Source organism: Rhinopithecus bieti, unplaced genomic scaffold (genome assembly GCF_001698545.2).
Source record: "Rhinopithecus bieti isolate Rb0 unplaced genomic scaffold, ASM169854v2 scaffold_13225, whole genome shotgun sequence".
NCBI lineage: Eukaryota > Metazoa > Chordata > Mammalia > Primates > Cercopithecidae > Rhinopithecus > Rhinopithecus bieti.
In genome coordinates, this window is record NW_016807895.1 from 520328 (window position 1) to 536073 (window position 15746).

General features: G+C 31.5%; 1 protein-coding gene across 1 annotated transcript in view; it reads left to right on the top strand.

The window, feature by feature from the left end:
• Window positions 1-917: 917 nt before the first annotated feature.
• CDH9 (cadherin 9) overlaps window positions 918-15746 on the top strand; it is a 180427-nt gene continuing 165598 nt past the window's right edge. The window contains exon 1 of the mRNA XM_017884076.1: window positions 918-1041. The gene's annotated coding sequence lies outside the window, so the exon portion shown is untranslated. The remainder of the gene's footprint in view (window positions 1042-15746) is intronic.

The following is a 15746-nucleotide window of genomic DNA, read 5'->3' on the forward strand; positions in this document are numbered from 1 at the left end:
GAAGGATTTATCTACTAATCAATACCTTTCTTATTGTGCCATTTCCAGAAGTACTAAACAGACTTCTCTCTAAAGCAGGGCTTGCCTTTAGCTTTGGTTCACCCTCTCTAAGAGTTGTACAATGTACAACAGGGACTCTAACAGGTGGATCATGTAGTTTCTGTGATGTGGCTATGGTCACCATTATTTTGGGTTATTTCCAGGGAAGATGAAACTCATTCAATTGCATGATCAGGTAAAAAGCAAAGTCGTTCTAGAAATTTAAAATTATAATTAAAACCATTATCTTTACTGAAAGCAAATATGTCAATCATTAATTTTTAGATGTTTAACATTGTTTGTAAAATATTATTTTAGATTATGTACTCATAGAGGCAAAGTTAAAAATTCATCGTTATTAATGATAAATATTATCTGAATTCTTTCTCTCCTCTTTTTCTTAAACTTGACATTTTGACACTGAATTTGAAACAGGTAGTAGTAAATTCTGCAGGAACCATACGCAAAATTTCTTTTGAGCAACAGCACTCTCCCTGTGATATATATTTTCTACAGATGATTTACAGGTTACAGACATGCTGTGACCTTTCTCTCCCAATTGCAAACAGATTAAGGAGAGCTGATTAACCGAGACTAAAAACACTGTGTCGTTTTTTCTTATGGGGGGTCTTTGACAAAGCCCTCCTTTCTGAGTCCTCCCACTTCATTCGCTTGCAAATCATTGTGTCCAAAGAGGTCTTCACTCCCCCAAGCCCAAACCTGGCGCCCTGCAGCGCCATCAGCGGCAATATCTTCCTATTTGAGGGACGTCTCTTATTAATCAGAAACGCTGAATGGAAACCAATCAGATAGAGAGTTCCTTTGGCTTCAGCTTCCTGCCTGTCTGAGTTAAAAGTGATGCTCGAAGAGAAAGCCACACTGAGATGCATGAAGATTCAGCTGTGAAGATACTATAAAAAGAGAAGAGAAGGACCGAGACAGAAGCAACAACGGAATTGTCAGTGCGGAGTAGGGCTAAACTCAGTTCCATTGTTAAGCAAGGTAAGTGTTATTTACTTTGCTTGACAATGTAAGCTATTCAGTTTTTGCTTTCTTATAACGAAGTAGTACAAATATTGCTTTTCTCCTAGTTGCTATATTTTGCTCTCTCTCTCTCTCTCTCTCTCTCTCTCTCTCAACACTTGGAAGCACATAAGAATACATTTTAGTAGTATTTGAATAAAATGTTTACATGCTCAGTGACAAAACTTGCAACATTTGCTTCTTATTTTACTTTTACAAAGCTGATACCTACTCATGCTCTTTTTATAGTCCTCATATTTGCATATGGAATATTGTTGTAAAAATAAAACTAAACTTAAAATCGTATCAGTTGATTGTGGTGGCTTTCAATTACTCACATATTTGTGTGTTCATGTATATGATTATTTATTAATTTGAAATGGACTCCTGGTCTTCTTATAACTTTTCTTTAAATCATTTGAGTCAAAACTGTGAAAAATAAGGGCTTCTTTATTCATAATTGAATAAGAAATGCTTTCTTTATTTTCAATATTATCAATGAAACAATGTATGAATAGTAAAAATGCCACAGATGCATATTGGATGTCAGGATTAAGGTGATCACTTTACCTGGTAAAAGAGGTTTCTTCACATATTTGTGACTCTCACCGAGGTCAACACTTTGAATGTGTATATCTGTTAGCTATAATTGCTTTCCATTATTGTAGGCAAATATGTCTTAATGTCATGACGACTAGATGAAAGCCACAAGAAAGGGAGAGTGTTTCTAAGGCAAAATTGGCATTGAAAAAAATTGAAGTGATGTGGGAAATGCATTGATTTGGTGGATAATTGTTTTATTGTGTTTTCCATCGCATGCTCAAGATGACCATTCACATCAAATAAATTTGTGCAGGTATGCTTGTCTCAATAAAGGCTTGGATTTTAGCTATGAAGTCATCAAAATTCTTTAGTATTGACAGTTAGAGACTGTTACCAGGGTGAGATTCTCATAATCTGTTTTAAATAACAAAGATGTCATAAAAAGAAAGTTTATGTAGTAGATACGTTTACATTTATTTGTATCATCAACTTTTGATGAAGATACAATGGACTACAGATCTGAGGAGAAATTGGTGGTCTTCTCCGGAGAGGTGTTGTCATTTTATATTTTGTATTATAGATATATGAGATTCCTAATAGTGATTTTTTCACAAGGTTTCTAAATCTTTGTAGCATGGAGAATGAATGACTTTGTGACATCAAAAAAAGTGGTAACTTTTGCAAGACAGAAGGGAATCTTTCTTCTTCTCTTTGCTTTATCTATGAATTCAGAAGAATTACCCATCTTCAGGCACAGCCGTTAAGAATGACTTTGACTATGCAAGATTCTCAATTTTGTAAAAAACCTTCTCCTACATTCTGCAGAAGATGAATCCTACTTTTCACATTCAGACACTACATCATTGCCTAGGCAATGCTATGTCAATTGTGAAATACATTTTTGCAGCTATAAAACTGGCTAATCCAGGTTTGAAACATAGATCTTTTGAAAGGTAAAGAAAATGAAATAACATGCTATTACAGCACATAGCATCAAAGAACTTGAACATAACATAAATAGTATGTGCTTGTAGTCTTGTCACAAAATATGTTATGGGTTCGACTGAAGTTTTTCCAAATGAGGAGTAGATACATAATTATATGCACTTAATAGATATATGTTTACATGTTGAAATATCTTCATCTCTATACGTGTTTTGAAAAATGAAAAATAAGTAAGATAAGTACATACTAGGAGCAAATCCAATTCTGGAAATAAATAGAAAAAATGCTTTAGAGAAAGCAGAGAGTAGTATGAATTTAAGAGTAATTCACTGAAGTTAGACAGATTTGGTAGTACTAATAAAACAATAGTCCGGTCAGATAATAATTTTCTAGGATAAAAAATATTATTTTCTTTTATTACAGTATTTGAAAGTTTAAAATCTTTGAAAAGGTTTGCATAATTATGCTACTGTTATTGCATTCATTGCATCAAGGAAATAAAAATGTCTCATACCATTGCCTGTGCGTCAGAAGAGTACAATATCAAAGTTGATCTTGAAATTATTCTTTTAAATGTTGTGTTGCTCAGCTTGATAAATCGTGTGTTCAATCAGAAGCTCATCTGAACGTCATCTTGCATGGAGGGATTTGTTCTGGTGTTTTCCTGTAACCCCTATACATGCCAAGCTTAGCCAATGCTGCGTGCCTTCCATGGTACATTCACCAAGTAAGATTTTTAAAGCAAAGTTAATTAATTTTTTTTATTCTACTGGCTTAGCTCTATTTAGGCATCAATAGTGATATGAGGCAGATGCTCCTTCCCCACAATATTTCTACAGTATATGGGTGTAGTTAATAAGAATGCTGTAGAGAGTGCTTACAAATTATATAATATAAAATATGCAATTAATGTGGCAACATATAATATACAAGAAAGTATAAATTAAGGTGAAAGTTAATTTTTTAAAATGTGTGAATGTGTCATGAATAAACATTGGCTGTAACTTGTTCTCTGTGAAAGTAAATAGTCTAGATAATTACTTAATATTAATGCAGATGCTTCAATAAAACTTATCATTAATTTGCTGTATTCTTTAAGACTAATTTTGCTCACTCAAAGACATATTTAAATATGATGTACAAATAATCTCACATTAGAAAAAAATGATGTCTTAAAAAATGTTCAATGTAATACTTTTGACTTCAAGGACACACACACACACACACACACACACACACACAAAGTCAATAGCAATATTAACATAGAGTAATTTTGATTCATGGTGAGATTTTTTTTGTAATAAAAATTCTATTTAGTTACTTGGGTATTTTACCTTATAAATCATCTGCTTAAAGTTACATTTTCTTAAAGAAGAAGAAAGCATGCTAAATAGAATCAAAAGGACATTGATTTAAAATGAGTCTTGTTTGTTTTTACCTGATGCTAAATTTATAAATGTGGTCATTTCTCTTGTAGAACATAAAACATGTTTCCTAAGATAAAGCAATTTCTTTCTCTGTATCTTGCATACTTGTTTTCAGAAACAAGTTGTCTTTTCAAAGATATCCAAAATAACTCTCAATGCCCGTGACATTATCTTATTTAGGTGTTTATATAAAATTTTGCAACTTTAGAAAAGGGGTTTTAACTCTCTCTATCTCTAATTTTACACACGTGAAAGCAGAGGCTTAGAAAGAGATCAGGTTACATATCCAAGACTGTCAAGTTTTACACATATATATACACTCACACACACACATATATGTATATATATGTATATATGTATATATATGCATTATTACGTGGAAACTTAAGGTATTAAGTCATGAAACTCAAATTAGAAATATAGAAAAATACATAAAGAGATGATAGACAGATACACAGATAATAGATAAATACATAGATGATAGAATAGATAGATAGATAGAGAGATAGAGATGTATAGACTATTGAAAACAATGAATTCTGGATTGTTATAAATAATCTAAAAGGTTTTTTTTTTTTTTTTTTCTCTTGTGAGTCATTTCAATTTCTCTGCCTGGAAACACCATTATCCTCCTTATTAAAATATGGTAAGGAGTATACAGTGAGGAAAATGTCTTTATAGCACTCTTATACATTTCCATAACAGCCCTAGTATGTTAATGCACTTATCCCTAAACTTAGCACTAAAAAGACATGGTCTTCTAGTCACATTACAAATGCAAAGTGCCTGCACAAAAGCAGGGTCTCTGGAGCCTGACCAAGAGACTTCATATTAGCACTTCCAAGAAACACCTCTCCAAACATAAAAGTCATTATAATGGATCTCATTGGCTGTGAGAGGAAAGTGGAAACATCATGGGGTGCTGTGGTCACAGATGCTCTGTGTGAGTGTTGTGAGTGTGTATGTGTTTGTGTGTGTGTGTGAGAGAGATGTATTATTTATTTATATTTTAGGAAGAAAAGTAAAGACAAAAAGAAAAGAGCTGAATATTTTCTCAAAATGACTTTCAAGGTTTTTCTGAGTATTTTTTTCTTTCTTATTAATTTAGCAAATTATAAACCAGTTGCAGGAGAAATAAGCATTTTTGTATATCTTCTATTTCTCTTGATGAGCAAGATAATTTTGATCTCTCTAATTGATCAATGAAACACCAGAGCATATGATGGTTTTATAAATATGGATTAAAAAGCCAGCCCCTCATATCAGATTTTGAAATTGGCTCTACAATTCCGAAGAGTGTGGATGACTTCATTTTAATTTCTCCTCCAAACACTAATTCAATTTACAGTGGAAATATAGTAACTAATAGTTATTATTTAAATTTGAATATGAAAGATTTAACATGTTCATTAATGTATTGGATGTTGGTAGAAACATATATCTAACAGAATTTATATTAGAATATGCTGCACTTGACATACTTTATATATTATTAACACAATTTCTAAAGCATAATAGACTTTTTCCTCATATTTTGTAAAATAACATCTTTGGAAAGTCATATAAAAAAAGAAACGATATACACAGCAAGCTGTATAACAGGGGAGATAACAAATAATGCTTATAACAAGGTGTAATCCAGGCAAAAGAGCAACAGTAATTCACTTCCTGGGTCAAAAGACATGATATGAAATACACTAGTTTTGTAAAACTGAGAAATGAGTCTTAAAAGTTGTCTAAGGGAGTTTTTCCCAGACAATCAGACAACTCTAAAATGTATTTGTTTTTTTTTTTCTACCAAAGCAGGTTACTGTAGTATTATTACATAATTTCTACAAATGTTTTAAAATATTCACATCTATATGTTATAAATGCTTCACAATATAAAGAACATATAAGAAAAATGTTTTCTTTTAATTTTAATGGTAATTAAGCTGCAGAAGAAATGTAACAGTTTCCTCTTAAAGAAAACTTAACCGTTCAAGAAAACTTAACAGAAAGTTAACAGAAAACTTAGTTGAAATTACAGACTAACATCTATGTATCTATGTATCTATGTATCTATGTATCTATCTATCTATCATCTATGTATGTATGTATCTATCTATCTATCTATCTATCTATCTATCTATCTATCTATGTATCTATCCGTCATCTATGTATCTATCTATCATCTATGTTTCTATCTAACTATCTATCATCTATGTATCTATTATCTATGCATGTATGTATGTATCTATGTATCTATCTATCATCTATGTATCTATCATCTATGTATCTATCTATGTATCTATCTATCTATCATCTATGTATCTATGTATCATCTATGTATCTATGTATCTATCATCTATGTATCCTCTATTTATATCTTTAAAACTTTATCTCTATATCTGCATATATATGTTTCTTCATTCATATTTCTGTATGTCTATATCTATAGCCATGTCTGTGTGTTTGTGTGTGTATGCATCCAGAATACATATGGAAAACAGAAAGAAAGCACAATCAATTAAATCAAAAATTGTGAACATTCAATGTTCACATAAATTAATTATCATATTTAATTATTACAATGGTGTAACAGGAGGAACTAAAGTAACTCCTTTATTAGTCAGTATTAGATATTATATTATAAACAAATGATAAAATATCATTTGAACCCTTTTATTTTGGAAAATCTTAAACTCAATTATAGTCCATCTAAAATGGTTGACTTGGATAATTTTTTGAATAGGAAAATTAGAATTTTATTTTTTAGACTGTACCTAGTAATAATTATTCTTTATTGGATGTTCACGATTCTTGAACACCTCACAAAACTTATTATCATTTTACCCACATTTACAGTGGATGAGAAATAGATAACATAGAAGTTAATGCTATCTCAAACTATGTTTATATAAAAAGTAGATAATTATCAGGAAATAAAACTCTTATAATTTTACATTGGTCATGTATAATACAAAGCAAACACATTATACGGTGAAATTTTTAAATACTTATTTGGCTATTTTCCCTGAGAGTCAATAGCTCTTAAACATTTGTTGTATTACTTGGTAAATCAACAATGTGCTTGATTGTATATTTACTTTATATTAAAAATGATACTAAGTTTAAATAGTATTGCTTTTTCTTATATGTGATATACAGTAATTCATAAAGCAATCAAAGAGAAATATTTTGTTACTACCACTTCTTCTAGATTAATGTCACAACTTATTAATGTTACAACTTAATAAAGTATTTACACATGTATTAAGCAGGGAGTGGAATAGGTCCAACAGTTGGAAGAAAGAAAATAGTTTTCTGCCTCCCCTAAGTTTTGCCAGTTTATCTAAATGATGTGACATATTAAATATGATTTTAATTCAGCTTTTTTCACATACTAGCATTAAATAAAATTCAGATGTATTTCTGACAATACATAATTTTCCAAAAATTAAATCATTAATGTATTATAATAATATGTGCACTTGTTTATTCAAATGATATTTATCTGTCTTTTTTGTTTAATTTAGAATTCAGATTCCTAATACAATCACTGACAATAAAGAATATTATTATACTTGCAATAAAAATATTTATCTTTATAATTATAGTTAATTTTAGTCAGTTTAAAATATGAAGTTCTATTAAAATACAAATTGTGAATATCAGTAATAAAGTGCTTTTTAAAAAATATTATAGGGTTATTTCAGCGTAGTAAGATGGAGAGTTTTTATCAATAGTCTGTTCATATTTATATATCTCTCTCTATATATAGACAGTTAGATATATAAATATGTGTGATGTGTCTCACCCTCACAACTTTGGACCTGTGACCTTTGTTAAATTTGGTTTTTCAATAGCTAAATATGTCAGATTATTTTACTTAAATAGAAAAGTAAATTTCAACTTTGGAAATCATTTGTGATTTTAGAAAATTAAGAAGAGAATTGTTCTGATAAAATTTCTTGAAATAAGTATGTATCAGCAAGCTACTGGGAGTTCATAAGCATTTATACCCGAAGATTAATGTTGAAACCTCCAGAGACCAAATGACAGAATGAAGACACGAGAGGGGTGGGAGTCCACAGCAGTTTCAGTAGCACAGTCACATAACAGTTTACATTGAAACATGTTGCCACTGTAGACCTTTTGCTCCTCCCAGACCTATTAGGCATGCAAGTTTGCTAGTTGACAGATAAAGCTTTGAAATCACTGCAACCCTTTATTAAACATGGGCAAGAAAATTCTTGTGTACACCTAAAACTAAACTAGGTCTGTTGAAGTCTTACACCGAATACAATTTTTAACACACATTCCGGAAATAATATAATGTCATTGCAGGATACAATGCAACTTGTGAATGTCTTATATTTATATTGCAAAGATCATAAATTGCAGTCTTCCTAAATTACAAGAAAATGTGAGTAAAAGGCCTATATAGAAAGATTGTGAGTACATTCTAACCAGATTGCAAATTCTACTTAGGTTATCTGTTTGAAGAAATGTATCCTGATCACTTAAAAGTATTATTTTGTTCTATAAAATATGAATTTGGAAAGATATCTTGAAAAATAAGTAACTATTTTATCATTTTAGAATTCTATGTGTATTCATACAACATAGTGGTTTTCTATGAAGAAGAGATGTTTTATAAACCGTCAGTGATATGAATTTTTTATTAAAATAGCAGTTGTAATCATATATCCAATTCTAATTATGTAATGTTTTACTTACATTTCTTTCTCAGTTTTGGCTTATCTTAAGCAGCCTTGTATGAAAGTAATCTTTAATTACCTTCATTGTGAGAAAAATTTAAACATATTAAATAATCAACTTGAAAAAAGTATATTTGTAACCATTGTTAGCATACAGAAAAGAAAGCATATAAGTTAAGATTACAGAAGATATTTTTAGTAGTTAGCATGTGATTTAAAATGTTCTAAATAACATATATGCTAAAAAAATCAAATAATATACCAAGTATATAATTATATATAGATGTGAAAAATTACTGTTACTATATTTAATATGCTAGATTCATGTGCTGAGTGTTATATGTATTTGCTCTTTTAAATATAATTATAATCTTTGAGGAAAGATATCCACACTCATCTCCTTCTGTATTTTTTTTTTTTTTTTTTTTGCTTTAATTCTAAATCATTTGATGGCTAAAGTAAAGTTGACTTAGGTTGCATGTCGTCTACTGCTTTCTAACAGATTCAGTATAAATCTATGCTGATACCTAGAAAACAGATAGGTTTTCTCCTTACAATAAACTGCGATGACTTATTTATATTTTTGCTTTTGACCACCTGTGCTTCTTGATTCAATACAGCTTTTTTTAATCCCCGCTTCTCTGCTACTTCTGTTTCCATCCCTCCTGCTTTTCTACTTTCCCTGGTTCATTATTCCCTAGCCCGACTCCTCCTCTACTTCAAAGACAGAATAATTATAACTAAAAGTGCTTCTCCTTTTTAACTGGGCATTCATTTTGGGAGATTACTCAGTTAATTGCTACAAATAGTGGCTTTTCCACTATTTGTAGTTTCTTGAGTTTCCAACACAAGAAACTCCTTAGGTGTGGAAACTAATAAAAATGGGTCAGCGTATTTTATGGTTAGCTTTAGAAGCTCTTCGCCTCTCCTCCATCTCTCCCTACTACGGGAAATGAACCTTACAGACGGTTGAGTATTGCCAAGGTCACAATTCACAAAGAAGAGATAAGTAGAATGAGAAGTACTTTTACTAACAAGAGAACCTGTCCACACGTCCAGCAACGCAGCCCTGTAGGTATATAGCTACATGAGGATTTTGGAGAACTGTTAAGAAAAACTGAGGCTTGAAAAGCAAAGGATATCCTTGCATACTTATTACTACCTTTAACGGAGGTAGGTGGAATGGAGAGACAAATTGGCAAAATGTTTTTATACTGCCTGCTTGGCCTCGGGAGCCCCATAATGGATGTATCTAACTTTTCACATTAAGAAGCTGATCTTGTGTCTCATTTCCATTTCATAGCAATGTCAGTCCATCTTATAATTTGCAGGTATAGGAAGCAATGCTTCTCCTAACACGACCACTGTAGTGTGATCTCCCAAATGTGTGCAGGTTCATTGAGAAGTCTATTTGGGATCCCGTATGAGCCGTTCACTTTCTTATCATTTAGACTCACAATCAGGAAAAATATCCTTAGATTTTTTTGTAATAATGTATTCATCTATCCGTTAGCTAATTATTTCATCTTCTTACATTTAAATTTTCTCCTTATCGAACACTACCACATCTTAGGCACTGTGCTGTGGTGAGGCTGTACCTGCTGCACTTGGAAAACCACCTTCACTTGGAGACCACTGTTTCAAACAACTTCAGATAGAGATTCCTTTCTTGTCATTGTGATAAGATATCTACTTGTAACTTTCTATCTCTCTCTGACTTTGTTTTGCCTAGATAGCTTGGAATTGATCTTTATTCCACCTCTATTTAATAGCATTAACTTCATTCCAAGAAAATTTTGCTTAGCATAGTATATTTTCTCTTCAGTGTAAACATCCAATATTGCTCCAATTCTATGAGACATATTTTATAGATTATACCCTACTGGTAACTAAGCCTGTGCGAAGTGAATTCTCTTTGATATTGCCTCTAAAATGGAAACCGATAATCTTAATATGAAATAACCCAATAATTAACACGATAACGTTTCACATGAGTTTAAGGTCATGTTTTCATTACTTCTCAATGCTTCCAAAAGCTTCACATAGAAATTTTTTTTTCCATAATTTGTAATTATCTCTTTTAAAATAAGATGTTGTCAAATGGAGTGAGATATAACCTTTACTATATCTTACATTGGCCTTTCCTATTTAGTACTTGGACCGTTCTTCAGAAAATTAATACCTCTGTTGCCATATTATTTAAATAATCTTTTAGTTGTTCCCCTGGGCAACAATTCCTTTAACTACTGATACATTCTACGAAATATAATTTTGTAAAGTAGGAATGTGTTCAAGTAATCTTCTCTTTCCGTATCCCTACTAACACTCCATCACATCCCGAAATGTAAATCAGTACTCTACAGACTTGAATCTAAGTTTTTGGTTTTTGGCAATTGGGTTTTTTCCTGTATTTTAGTTTTTTTTCTGCTATATTCTGAATCTTAAAATATGGTTTTTCATTTATATCTATAAACCAGTACCTAAAAATATACTTGAAACAGAATTTTGTCAGGAAACACTTTAGGAATTGAATTATCTCCAAGTGTACTTTCAAAAATCACTCTAGTGAAATCACTCTCGTCAAAACAGATACCACACTTTATGGAAAAGACTTGTCCTTGCCTGACTCCATGCCCTTTTTCATATGATTCCCTGTTATTCAAATGTCATTCTCAACTACCTGTCCATTACAACAGTACCTATCTATCAAGCCCTATGTAGTATAGAGTAAATTCAGGGGTCTAGGATATTTACTTCTACAAAGAATTTATTTATTTATTTATTTTGAGACAACGTCTCACTCTGACAACCAGGCTGGAGTGCAGTGGCAGGATCTCAGCTCACTGCAATATCTGCCTTCCGGGTTCAAGTGATTATTGTACTTCAACTTCCCGAGTAGCTGGGAGTACAGGTTTGCGCCACCTTGTCCAGCTAATTTTTGTATTTTTTGGTAGAGATGGATTTCACAATGTTTGCCAGGCTGGTCTCGAACTCCTGCACACAAGTGATCTGCCCACTTCAGCTTCCCAAAGTGCTGGGATTACAGGTGTGAGCCACTGAGCCTGGTCTAGAAATTCTTGATCACAAAAATCTGAGGGCTATTGCCCTGTAATGTCAAAATGAACATTTTAAATAGTCAAAACTATTCTGAAATCTGTCCAAAAATACTGTATTTATGTTTTAATTTGCGTTTACTGGAAGAAAGACTACAGCTTTCATGTTATCCATGGAGAGTTTCCATATCCCCCCAAAAATGTATGGACTGCTTAACAGTTCATGAATTAAAACATTTATGATCAACAACACCATTTTATCAGAATAAAAACAAAAGTGCACTAGGCTGATGATGCCAGCCCCATGCACGTGGAGACCCGTGATCTCCTCCCAGCTCCCACATTTACTTACTCCGTTTTGCTAGTAGGTTATCTTTATTTCTGGGTGCAAATCGTCTCATGTGTAAAATGTAGTAAACAAGAAGTTTAGTAGGCAGTATTTTATGATAGTCAGGGTAAGGGCAGGTAGAGTCCTGGAGCTAGACATTCTACCTACAAAAACCAGTTTTACTCTATATCTCATGTGTGAGTTTGAGAAAGTCTTTTAATGCCTTGGCGCTCCAGGAACTTTCTATGCGAAAGTAAGATGTTAGCAGTAACTGCATTATAGGATTTTATGAGGAGACACAATTGATGGCTTCTTTAATGACTACCGTTATTCTTAAGAAGGTTATGGTTCAGGTTCTTATATCCGGGTAAAGGGTGTTGGTTCCCTCCGTATACAAAAGTAGGAGAGAAGCTTAGATTAATTTAATGATTAATTTCATTGTTCTTGAAATTAGATAAGCTGAGTCTGAATGTAAATATTCACATCATAAGATTCCTTAAGTTGACATAGCACACAATGGCAATGCTTTATATTTTGAACAATTTTGTGTTGCAAGTTGTATTACTTGAGATTCATACAGGATACTTAATATCATAGATATTTTATCACTTGAAGTTAAAATGAGTATACTACTCATGGATCTTGGAGATGTGAGTGAATGATGAAAGTCTTTTAAATCAATAATAATAAAATTTCATAGGCTCTCTTATCATAATCTATTTTAATGCCAAGTATTTGACTTTGTTTCTTTTAATCTTTTTATGACTTCCCCCTTTTAGTCTTTGAATTACATTAACAACTATAAAGTAAATGCCATTCGTGACCTTAAAATTAATACAACTTATCAAAGATGATTCATTTATGTAAGGATTTTATTGTGGTTCGAAAAATATGATTCTAACAAAAATGGTAATAATGATGGCATACTTGTAAGTAACATTCACCAAAATTAATTTGAACAGTATTTTTTGGTGAATGTTAATGATTTGCTGGTTTCTCCAATGCATTATCAACTGGAGTTAATGCTTATAAAATATACAAAATATTTAAATTTATATTACTTACTAATTTTTTTCTATAGTGAAGCATTAGCACCAAATGTTTATTCAAACATTACTCTGCATCAAGCGTTTTTCTGGATGCCAGTATTATAGCAGTGAGTATGATGCAAAGTTTTTAATCATAAGAAGGTATTTTCTAGAAGAGTGATACAAATAACAAAAAGAATAATTAAAAATATGTTTGAATTCTGTGGAAACAGGTGGTATGATGGGGAGTGACTGGAGAGGTAAACAGAGATTTATGAACGTGGCAAGGGAGGTTTCTCGGAGAAGGTGACATTTGAATTGAATCCAAATGAGGAGAAGGAGATATTATGACACACACCATTTTGGGTAGAAAAAAATGACAGGTGAAACAACTCTGGTATGTTAACGAAATTTACTCATGTTAGAATAGAATTCTAACTCTAGCTAATTTTATTCATAAACCCCACATTGTTATATTATGCTTATCTCAGTAATTATAAACATATAATAAGAATGTGAACTGGACACTTTCCATTTCTTGTTTCAGTGTTTCATTAATTAAAACCTACATTTTTCTATTTTTTCTTGCTTGATTAAATAAGATATTCCAATGTGATGCAATGTTCATCTTTTTATGTATACAAAGTTAGAATTTCATTAAATATTGCTATTTAATAAATTTCAAGCAGAAATTTCAAACAACTATTATAGAAAATTAAAATTTTAACTGTGAGTGTCCAAAAACTTAGTTCTCCAGTGCCTCCTGGTTATAAGTGAAAGACTCACTGAACCTGAGGCAGGAAGTGGGATCTTAGTGTGAGGATATATATCAGTATATGTCACTGTCGATTTCTGTATCTTTATTTATAATAATACAGGACACAATCTTACAACTCTCCAAAAAATATAATTCTGTAACAGGATTGATGCTCCTTTAGTCTGAATGTTGAGGGAGGTTTTATTCTTCATGGAGGCACGAGGGAATAAAAACCTGTTGCTCTAGACTTCTCTCAAATGTCGCCAAAGGTCAAGTCCTTCTCTATCTGTGTGATTTTTTACCTTGAACATTTTCCATCCTTTTAGTACAGTTTGCAAAAAAAGGAGCCTAATTACATGATGGCAGTTCTTCTCTACTTCCCAGAAACTGTTGTCTTGCAGGTTCCACTGTTAGTACTTTGTCTATTGTGTCATGCCCACCTTTATTTCTTTGGTACTTTTATGGCTTCTCGTCCCTCTTTATTGACTTATTCTTTTGATGATCTCCAGTTTAGCTTTCTGAGTTAATTGTACTAAAGTAACCTGTGTTTCTTTGTATCAGGACTCTGGTCAATCCCCTGATTGGTCTCCAGTTATTTTCCCTACAATATCTGTATTGGGTTATGAGCCCAGTCATCTTTTCTTGAATCTCCTGATATGCAATGTATTTACTAAACATTGAACTTTAAGCTCTTAGCAGAATGCTTGAATAACTTTCCTTAAAAATACCTGTAAGCAAGTTACTCAAAATATATTGATAGGTCTATACCGTTTGTATGAATTAAACAGTTGTAATGACAATATTCTTTTCCCAAATAACACACAGATAATATGCTTCTCATTCTACACAATACATTGCACATTTTGGCTGAAATGTTGTAAGAAATCAATAAAGCTCAATTTGGATTTTTAAGATTATATCACAAAAAAATTAATAGATATTTTCTATAAGGAAATGCAACACTGTATTTTGGGTAAATCATGTTTTGCTAAATTACTATTTTTTCTTCATTGCTTTACTATCATACTAAATCATATGCTGCATTGTAAATGGTATGGTATTTATGACTTTTGATCCAATACCAACTTTATGCCTCCTACTTTCCTGCACCTCCATTCCCAGCTCAAACTACTAGCCATATGTTTTCAGCTACAGAGTAGAAACCAACTCTAGCATACCTAAATATTAAACTCAATGTTTAAGAATTCAGGCTCTTAGTCAGAATATAAGTTTCATCTCTTGCTTCCAATGTCATAGCAATTAATTTATTTCATTTCTCCAAATATCAGTTTTCTCATGCAAAAATGTAGATAATTAGAATTCTTGAAATTGTTGTTAATGACTGTGGTAATGCAAGTATCAAAGAGCTTATTGTTATTCTTGTTTATTATTATTACATTCACTCAAATATATACTCAAACTGTCAGTTTCTAATAGTGACTCAAGATAATTTCACTACTGTGTTTGAGAAGAGTAGTAACACTTTTCCTTACATGTTTTAGTTTTTCTTACCTAGACTCTTAAGAAGGTGGAAAACAAAACGCAATTATACCTTAAAATAAATGATTGAAAAGATGTTTTGTCCTGAATAGGATTTTACTTGATGTGATACTACATTTTTTCAAAAGAAATTTACACTGGCTTTTAAAAATACCATATAATTAATCACGAATGCAGAGTGGGAGTAGCAATAAGAACATATTGAAAAAAATGGAAAAATTGTTAACAATTATATAAGCAGTCATACTTTCCAAGGACATGGAGAATAAAAAACTCTCCCATTTATGAGAGTATGAAAAAAATATTTGAAAATGCATGAAAAATATGGTTCTTAGAAAATATTTGTCCAGTTTTCATCATTAATAAAAATAGAGTCAGGTTAAAATGATTTCTAAAGAAA